Below are 10,733 nucleotides of genomic sequence, written 5' to 3'. Positions count from 1 at the left end.
GGAGTCAATAATGACTCCAAGATCCCTTTCTGCCTCCGTGCTCTCAAGAAGGGAGTTTCCCAACTTATAAGTGTGCTGCTGGTTACTACTGCCCAAGTGCAGCACCCTGCACTTGTCAATATTAAAAAGCATCCTGTTTTTGCTAGCCCACCCCTATAATGTATCCAAGTCTTGCTGCAGTCTTTCCCTCCCTACTACCATGCTCACCTCACCCCAAATTTTGGTATCATCAGCGAATTTAAACAGGGTGCTTTTCACCCCGTCGTCCAAATCACTGATAAAGAAATTGAACAGTGTGGGCCCACGAACCAAGCCCTGGGGGATGCTGCTGCCCGCTTTTCCCCAGGTCAAATATGACCCATCCACCACCACCCTCTGAGTGCGACCCTTCAGCCAATCTGCATGCTGCTAGCAATTCCAGGTCAGTGTGATTACGTGGACAGGGCGGGGCAGGCACTTCCGAGTTGGCACAATTGGCCACAGGGGGACTGTGGGAATCACTTCTCCTGGTGCCCCCACTCCCCGTCCGGTGCTCTCAGAGGGGGTACCAGTGATCTTGCCTGCCCCCCTACCTGTCACCTAAGCACGGAACGCTGGCTATTAGGAGGTGCACCAGCACTTTCAGGGGGTGCACGTGCACTCCCTACGTGTCACCACTGCTCTCTCCGCATTATTTCAAACTTCTTAAATGGGTTACCAGCTGACTAGTTGATTAGCTCCAAAAGGCCTAAGTGGTCACTGTTCTGTCTGCCTATCCCAGTGAAATTGGAGACAGACATACACACAGACACCTCTCAGCATTAGCTAGCATTCCACATGCTGGCTACAGTCCCTGCTGTGACAGAGAAGACAGGATCTCTGCTTAAGCAGAGAGTGGGGTTGGGGGGGAATGGGAAAGCCAGCAGACCCTGCTGTGTCTGCAAGTCTGTGCTGAGCTCCAGCCAGGGAGCAGAAGGGAGGGTCTAGCTCTGCTGTGTGCATGCCGGGATGCTGGGGGACTCTGATTTAATTTAATTTAAACCAGCAAGGGGTCTGGGACAAACATTGCATAAACCGGTTTGAGCCCAATCAGTTAAGTCTGATACCACATTCAACCAGGTTTATCTCAAACCAGTTTCATTCGTTTTCACGGTGGTTTATGTGCACTGAACGTCTGTTCTGTTACGGGTTTAAACCAGTTTCTGATCATTTGAACCACTTTATGTGTAATGTCTATCCCTACCCCTTGTTGTCAGTAAAGTTTCCAGGGGAATTTTCATTAGGTTAGAGGCAGGTAACAACCATATCCCAGCAAAATGGTAGCACTGAGAATTGCAGTCTGTTCCCCAAATGCCCTGCCTTATTATTCTATACTAATAACCCCTGCAACTTGTTCCATTACCAAGCATTGATTTAAGGCCTCTACCTAATAGGTACTAAGGATTACATTATTCCATTAATGGATAAAGTGTCATTGTGTCAGCACCCACTTGTGGTTCACCAATTCACAAATCGCCCAGTCTCTACTTCTCTTCTGCGGTCAGCCACCATCTTCAGGAAGCTGCAGTGATTTATCTCTCTGGCTCAGTCACAATGAAGTTCTGGCCTTTCAGAGGTACTCAGGAGTCCAAGACACTACTCCTGGAGTCCCAGGAGTCTCCAGGAATTAGATATAAATATCCAGGAGACTGCTGAAAATCACCTGGGAGATAAATGATGGGATATTCATTAAAATAAATATTAATTGTTGAATCTGATATATACAGTAGTTCAGTGGGGTTTTAAAATGTAATAGTAATGCACACTTGCCTTCCTGACATAAAGTCTACACACCATAATCCGTAATTGATACACACAAGCATGCAGACATGTCCGTGTTGTGTGTCATGGGCACGCTGGCATTCTGGAAACCTCCTGGAATAGATTCAAGCAGAGTTAGCAACCCTATTAGCCAGCCTTATTACCAGGGTATTCAACACCTGGCAGCTCCTCATTACTGCTCTTTTGGTTCAAGACCTAGTCAGATCTCATCATCAGAGAGGGCCTTGACTGGACATACCTCTTCTACTCTGGGTTTATCCTCTTGAGTTAACATTTGCAAAGCTCCCCACATGCAGGCTACCTTCATTCAAGAGAGGCAGAGTTCTTAGTCAAGGCCCCCAAAGCAACAAAGTGCTAGTAAGTAGTAATCAAAAAAGAAACAAGCACAAAAGGGCCCACTACCCTTCTTGGGATGTCCTTCCACTCCACTCTCTCACAAAAGATCAACCCTTCAGTCTTTCACTCTAGAATTGTTCTCTTAGTCAAACTCTCCAGTCTATCCATTGGACCACCTTACTAGAATTTTACTTCTTCCCAGACCTGCTATCTTCTCTCCTGCCAGCCTCATTCTTCAGGACTAGTCTGACAGCAAAAGTTCCTTCCTGGAGCTGTCCCATACCTTCAGGATAATGTTCCCACTTGAGACCCAAGCTATCTGATCCTTTGCTGATCAGGAACACCTGGAAGGTGAGTAGTGGGAGTAGGCCAGAGGTATGGAAATTGCTGCTTCACCATAAGTAAGCCTGAGACAGGCTCCCTTAAAGGGCACACACACCCGTGACAGAATGCTGTTTATAGATTTAATAGATTTCATAGACATTATGGCTGGAAGGGACCTCATAAGTTCATTGGTTCCAGCCCCCTGCCCCAGGGGCAGGAAGTCAGCTAGGGTCAAAGATCTCAGCAAGATAAACGTCCAAATATTTCTTGAAAGTGTCCAGAGTAGGTGCTTTACCACCTCTGGGGAGAGTCTGTTCCAGGCCTTGGGGGCTCGGACAGTAAACAAGTTTTTCCTTATATCCAGCCTGAAACTGTCTTGCAGGAGTTTGGGACCATTCGACCTTGTCATCCCCCGGGGTGCCCTGGTGAACAGGCGCTCCCACAGATCCTGATGCACACCCCTTATGTACTTATAGCCTGCCACCATGTCACCTCTGAGCCTGTGCTTTTCCAAGCTGAAGAGTCCCGTAGCTCACAGCCTATCTTCATAAGGCCTGTTCTCATGCCTGGCTCTCCTCTGGACTCCTTCAAGCTTCTCCACGTACTTCCTAAATTGTGGAGCCCAGAATTGGATGCAGTACTCCAGCTATGGCCTCACCAAGGCAGAGTATAGCAGGAGGATGTCATCCTGGGTCTTGCTCATTTAATCCATTTAAACTCTTTTAATCCATTTATAAAGCACTTTGTGATCTATACATAAATTTTATCCTGTGAGTACTGTCAGTCGTGATTCTGTGGGGGGGAAAGGGAGGACAGTGCAAGAAAAAGGTGCTACACACATGACTTGGAATTAGGAAACCCCATGGTTTAATTCTGGATCAATCACTCACCCCCTTGCCTCTCTAATTCTGAATGTCACGTAAGATCTTTGCTTCAGTTTCCAACATGTAAAATTTGGATAACTCTTATTGACCTGCCTTCGAGGGCTGTTGTGGGTTTTAGTTAGTTTCTGTAGATCACCTTCAAACATCAAGAGCCATATGTACATATTGCTAATATAATCACTACCCTGGGTATGTCCTGGAAATAGGTCCTCTCACTGAAACATCATATGGTCTTGTTTATCATTCCTCTGAATAAACCTTCCCTACAAAACTGTACATGGAATACCTATCCATTACAAAAGAATAAAATGGTTAAAACAAGACTGGGAGATAACTAGACTTCATCTTGGGATGCTTGCTTGTATTCCACAAAGACATCTGGTTATTATACTCAAGTGCAGTCCCAAGATGCTGTGATTTACTCAGAACGGGCATGAATGTGAAGCGTGATTACTGACCCATGCTGTTATTCCCATTATCCTGAAATGTCCTCTTAGTCATACCCCTGTATTTTGTTAAAGGACATTTGTCGGGGTGAGGGTGATGTACTTCAACCTCCAAAGCTATTGCTCAAGCTACCATTAATGGGGTGCATCTATATAAGATGCCTCCAGCACATTAGACTAAATCTACTGCACATTAGCATGGTGGGCAAAGCCTGTGCTAATGAGTTAATGCATTTAGTCTAATGTGCAGTAATGTCATTTAAAAATCATGCATCTGCCTAATGCGCAGTAGCACCAATTACAGCACATTAAGTTAGTAACTATCTTACAGGTACTAACCAATGTGCTATAATTAAGGCACATTAATGAACATGTAGATGCACCCTTGGAGTGACAATAGGACACACCGTTAATGACCAGAGCAGAGTTTGGTGGTTTTCACATTGAAACCATGAAAGGGACTTTATAAAGGCCCCAAGAGAGCAAGGCTTCTAGTTGAGTTTAGGGTCCCATGCTCTTTATAGGTCAGTGCTGTCAATCTTCTAAGTGGCCAGAGGGCCACACACCCCACAGATGACAGCAACACAAGCCGTAGGCCTACCAGGCTGCATGCCTCATGGGCACCCCCTACGGCAGCATACCATGCCACCCCACTGCCTGGGCCAGGGACATGAAGTGGAAGCTAGAGTAGGGTGGAGGACCCCAGGAGGCCCAAGTGCTTTGGCAGCTGAAGCAATGAAGAGCAAGAGCTTCCTGGGAACCCACTGGCTATAAATTAACAACTTGGGGGCTGCATGTAGCCCATGGCTCACCAGTTGGGCAGCTCTGCTTGAAATTGTGCTCCAACCAGTCTTCCACCCTGGAGAGCTAAAGGACTGATTAAAGCCAGTACCCTTACCACTTCAGCACTGGCTCTGTTCTTCCTCTTGATTTCTATGCCTGATAGTCTGTATGTATTCTTCACATCTTCACACCAGATAGACAGCACAGAGGTGTCAAACCCCTCTGAGTTACTGTGCCTCATAGTTAGGTAATTATCTAAGGTCCGTATTCCTGTGGACGAGTATCCACACATCAGCTGGCATTCATCAGTTCTCCTGTGTCTCAGCAGAGAGGCCAAGACAGGAATAGACTACAGACATTGAGCATCCATTAAGGACTTCAGGTCGTTCCTCTAGGGTAAGATTGAGGCGTATTAGTGACAGGGAATATAAGAGAAGTTTACTTTGTCTCAGTATCCAGGGCTATCAATCCAGCACTATGGTTCTGAAATGCAAAATCTTTAATTAACTTCTGCAGCACTTGCCACCAGCATTGATGGAGGTGGATATGACTGTCACTCAAGGTTTGCAGGGTTTTTTTTTCCTTTTAATTCCCAAGCAATTAGTGCCCTTTTCTGAGCAGCATTAAAAAGTGCTCCTCAAGCCTGGAGGGTTTGGTTTTGTGTTGGGTAGTTTTTCCCTCCCACCCTCTTTCTTCAAATACCAAGTGATTTATGGACCATTTTGCATGCACACATGCATACCCTTTTGCATCTTAACTGACAACCTACATGCTTCTTTAATTAAAATTTTATTGGTTTTTCCATAAAAAGTGATACACCTACAGTAAGTGAGCACAGTACAGTACAGATAACATGTAGTTTGTTTAGTTATCTTGCAAGAGATTATTTCTGTTATCACTGTGAGTTGATTACTGTAATTATTGAAAGAGAGAGGGCCAAGGGAAAGAGCATGCAAAAAGAAAACGGGAGGAATTAAAAGATAATAGTAAAAGATAATAACAGGCTCCTTTGTTCTTATTTTTTTCTCTTGACAACCTGCTGCATATGCTAAATTCTGCTTAATGCTAGAGTCAAACCCTCCTGTTGCTAATACATCGCCATCAATAACACTAGGTCTTTAAGCCCTGGATGCCTGCAATTAACTATAATAGTAAAGAACACCAGGAATTGTCTCTCCTGTTAGTATTGCAACCCTCAAAATATCACAGAACAGGGCTTTTTCATGTTGTTCTGATCCCACTTGAGGTTTTTAAAAATCTTTAGAAACCGTATGAGTTATCCACACACAAAATTATAAGTATATATGATAGATGGAGAGAAAGACTACATACCACACAGACAGCCATGCCATCGCTTCAGGGACACTGCAGTTTGGTGGCCAGAGCATGGGACTGACAGCCAGGAACATATGGTACTTGGGATCTAATGCTGGCTCTCTTAGTGATTTGCTGCATCATCTTGATCACAACAGAGCTGTTTTACAGTGGTGATAAACTTCCATTGCTTCCATGAAAGACAGTGGGAGCTGTAAGCATTCAGCAGCATTAAAAGTAAGGCCACTAACCGCTGGGTCACTGTTTGTGCTGCACCTTGAAAAAGCCTACAGCCCACTTAGGATAAGTAAGGATTAAACCACCTGGGATTGTAAGAGATTTGGAAAAGTCCCCGGGTAGCTTAGGGTGCTAAGAGACATACTTTTGAAATGCTCCAAATTCCACAGCATTTCAGATCCAGCACGATGCAGCTGTGCAGATGGCTCCCCTTACCACCACCCTCCTGCAGCACTTCAAATGGCCACAAAGGCATCCCGCCACATTGCTCTCCAGCCCAGATGCTGAGGATCAGGAATCCCCACATGCCTCTCATCATCCAGTCCAAAGAGGGTCTGGAGGATGGCTGAGGGCATACAAGAGTGCTGGTTACCTGTCTGCCCTGCTCTCCCCCGAGCCGTGGAAAGGGGAACGGGTAGTGGAGCACTGTGGAATACAAGAGAACCCCTGGAGCATACAGTTGCTTCTGGAAGTACTTCATAAGGAACCACTTCAAATATGCTGCCTTTGTTTTTTTTAGGTTCAATTTTGAAGAGCTTCAGCCATTTTTGAAGTGCTGCCTCAGAATGATTGTACCCTTGCCCTTTGGGGAGTTCAAATGGTACATCTGTCCATGGTTTTAGACATCCCTGGTGGGCCGCTACCATATGTACTCAATTCTAAGATGAGGTTTCCCCCCACCATTTAACATGGGGCCCTTAGTCTTAGAATCACACGGGGGGAGGGGTGGCATGTGGTTCAGGCGCCAGCCCCTCCCTGGGATCAAGGCCATAGCTGCAGAGGCTGCCTGCTCCTCTTCCCCCTAGCTGGCAGCTCTGCACCCCCACATCTCCTGCCCCCCCTCCCACAGAGCCTCTGCTGCCTTGCCTGCCTTCCTCCCCCGCACTTTACTTTTGCTTCATGCTGGTAGGCTCCATGCACACTGCAGCTTGGGGCACCGAGCATGATCCCAGCCTGGCCCCGAGCAGCAGCCCACGTTAAAGACAACCCACTCCCCACCAATAAATAGATTCTATACATGGAAAATAATAACAAATCTATAGATTTTTAATTGATGGGATCTAATTATTGGCAGGTTGTCTTCAGTTCAAGTAAATATGGTGAGGTACAGGAGCCTCTTGGGGTGTTCTGTATGGCATCAGGCTTCCTGGAGTTTCTGCAGCACCCCCCCCCCTCCCACCCTGCCCCAGCACCCTCCCTGAAAAGCCTCTTTAGCCCCACTCCTGGCATGTCCCATACACCAGGGCTCACAGGATGATCTGCTTTGCCTTCACTGAGGAATTATCTCCCTTTCCTGCAACATAGAAGGGCTAGAATTGCAGTGAGGCTCTCATCCCCTCTGTTTAGTTTCTCTGCCTGCAAAATGAGGATAATACTTGCTTGCCTGACAGAGAAGCTGTGAGGCTTCATAAGTCAGAATTTGTACAAGGCCATGAGATCAAAATGTGATGCCTATAAAGTATTTTAGTAGGTGGCTCAACTCTGGTCCCCATGAAATAAACAGCCCCAAAACAAACAAGAAATCTGTCCCCTTTTCCATATACTTTTGGCTTGCCTTGGGGGTTTTATTCTCCCCTGCTGTTTAATAAGCCCACTCAAATAGTTAAGGATGCTTCTGTCACAGCCATCCTGTCCTATTTTGTTCTGGAGAGGTTCCTGTATTCTGCTTATCACTGCAGTATCAGGACACCTCTCAGTAGTGCATTAAGCCATGTGAGTAATGTCTGTCACATATGATTTGTTCTCTCGTCCTCTCCCCAGGGACAGAACTGTGCATGTCATGTCTGGGTAGAGTTTTTTTGTTGGGTTGTTTGTATACATGCCCAGCTGTGTGTTCATGTTGGAGAAGGCAGATTGAAGTGCCCCTTACACTGAGAGAGGAAGGTTGGGATGCCTGTGATGGTCCTGAAATCCTGGGGAAGTTCATTCCACTGTTACCCCTTGGTGAAGCTTTGTCTCCTGCTTTCTCCTTGCTGTGGCCTATTCATTGTGCCAAAGGACCAGAGCAGTTGATCCCCGCCTTCATCCTGGAGTGCAAAGTGATTTTTAGATGCCTTGGGCCCAGAGCACTCAGCACGTTGAAACCAAGGACTCAGACTTTGAATTGATTTGTCATCTTAGCGGTGCCAGTGGAGAGAGAAGGGAGGTGTGATGAGCTTGTGTTAGTAAGAAACACTGCAGCATCCTGTACAGCTTCCAAAGGCTTCGTGTTGAAGAGGACCTACAGAGAAAGTAGATGCTTGTGGGACTCACAAGTGAGGAGTCTAGAGGTAAAGATGCATTTTTCATCATGTCTCATTGGGACGTCTCTTAGGGATAAGTTCAGTCATTTTGGTGCACTCCCTCACACCTCTGCCACCCCTCTAGGATGGGACAACAGCAGCTCAGGGCTGAATATTATTAAGAAGTCAAGGAAGATGAGAATGGATGCCTGTTCTCTCTCTTCTATGAGTAGGAGGAGATCATCCATGAATGTTATGAAAGCAGCTTCAGGCTAATGTTGGGCCTGAATTGAGACTGAGGGCCTTGTTACACGATAATTTTGGATGGCTCCTGGAGTTCTTAACCCCTGGGCTATCTGCACATTACCACCTGAAATTAGTTTGAAGCACTCCTTATGCAGACCAGCCTTATGCCGCTCCAGGGCAGGATTATTTCTGATCTGAGCTACCCAGCTCACATAGCTACAAGTAGGGGTGGGGGGTAGCTGGGGGAGCCCAGAATGTGAGGAGGAGGAGGAGGAGGAGGAGAAGGGATTCATACCTTTCAGTCCTCCAGGCCCCTGCCGGCCTGAAATGCGACTGCTCCAAACTCGAGCTAGTGCTAACACCTGTCAAGATTTGTGCAGCAAAGTGTAACATGTAACGAGGCCCTGAGCCTACATATTATTTCAGGAGTGCTAGCCAGAATAAACCTCAAGCAGGCTGAAGGGTCAGTTCTGAAACAGACAGATATTCAGATGCTTCTCTGAAAATTCTCCCAAAAACCCAAACCCTGGGAAACTGACCCATAGAACAAAACCCAAAAAAAATCAGTGCTGTGCTCCTTGCTGTTTCTTTGAGGTAGATAAACACACTACTACAGCCCAGGATAGTCCATGCGGAAGTAAAAGTTTGTTGCTTTGTTTTATTTATTTATGTTTGCATTTTATTTATGCACTTCAGAATATTTGGTGTTTGCTTCCCTCTTTTTGCCAGAGGACTTGACTGGCAATATTGCTTGAAATGCTAAAATGGACTGCAGCTTTTCATGCCCTCAAATGGGAAGGGAATCTAACAGTCTGCCTTCCCTGGCCCCTTCAAAAGCAAACAGGGAGAGCTATAATACAGCCTTTGTTACACCTTTATACGATGTGATTATTCATGTCCTCCAAAGCTCTTTCCAAGGTCTACCAGCTAGGAGAAGAAACTCAGAATTTAACATTTGTAATGTCAAAAAAAAACCAACAACCTTCAACAAACAAGAAAGGTTTTTTCATTTGTTCTTTCATTCTTTCTTTCTTTCTTTCTCCATGTGGGCTGACCCCCTGATGTCCTGAGGCCACCCTGTGTGTCCCCACTGGCAGAACTGTATATATGTATATATGTACATACTTTTGTTCTTTGTGTTTTTGGGGGTTTTTTTGTCTAGAGTGTGCAGGTAGGCCTTGCAGGCCATGAACCCAGGCCTTGTCCTCGAGGCCCAGATCTTCAGGCAAACCTGTACATGATCTCTACTGCCCCCCATTTGTCACCCTCCCCGGAATAAATGTCTCTTAAAAGTCAAAGTCTTATAAGTCAAAAGTCTTTTTTTCTTTCTTTCTTTGGCTTTGGACGCACCGGACCAGGCACGCTTGGAGCTGCGTGGGGCGATCCTGAGCGTAAGACTCCGCGGCTTCCTATCTCTTTCCTTTTCTCACTCCCACCTGTCTAAAGGTCTCTAGCCTCTGTTTATCTCGCTTTCTCTTTCTTTTCTTGCTGTTTTGCAGCTTTTTTCCCCCCTTTTCTCTCCTTTTTGTCCCATCCCCCCGTACTTCCGGTCTCTTTGTCTTTGCAGCCTTCTTTCTTACTGTCTCTTTCTCGCTCTTTCTCTCTTTTCTTTCTTTTCTGCTTGCTTGTATCGGGGAGTTATCTTCCATTAGCTTGCCTTCTGCGGGGTGCTCTAAATTACTCCTTTTTCCCCCCTCCCTTTTTTTCGCTTTTTCAAACCCCAGCCTCTTTTTTCTTCTCCGCCCCCTTCCCCCCTCCCATCTAGAGTTTTGTGGCTGCTTTCCCGGACACTTATCTTTTTTAGTTACTATAAACTTTTTTTGTTGTTGCTTTGCTTAGTTAGAGTTGGGAATTAACGCTGTCCTATCAGGAATGGCTGCTCCTACACCCAGCAGCTGGCATGAGGATGCCTCCCAGAACCTCCCCATTACCTATGGGTTGAGGGTGCACACCCCTCCCTTCGTTGGGGTTGAGGTCTGCTTGGATGCTCTGGCTAGTCTTTTCATAGATTCATAGATTCATAGATGCTAGGGTCGGAAGGGACCTCAACAGATCATCAAGTCCGACCCCCTGCATAAGCAGGAAAGAGTGCTGGGCCTACATTACCCCAGTTAGATACACATCCAGCCTTCGCTTGAAGA

This window comes from Crocodylus porosus, unplaced genomic scaffold, assembly GCF_001723895.1.
Source record: "Crocodylus porosus isolate Cpor-Errol unplaced genomic scaffold, CroPor_comp1, whole genome shotgun sequence".
Taxonomy (NCBI): Eukaryota; Metazoa; Chordata; order Crocodylia; family Crocodylidae; genus Crocodylus; species Crocodylus porosus.
This window is presented reverse-complemented; position numbering follows the sequence as displayed.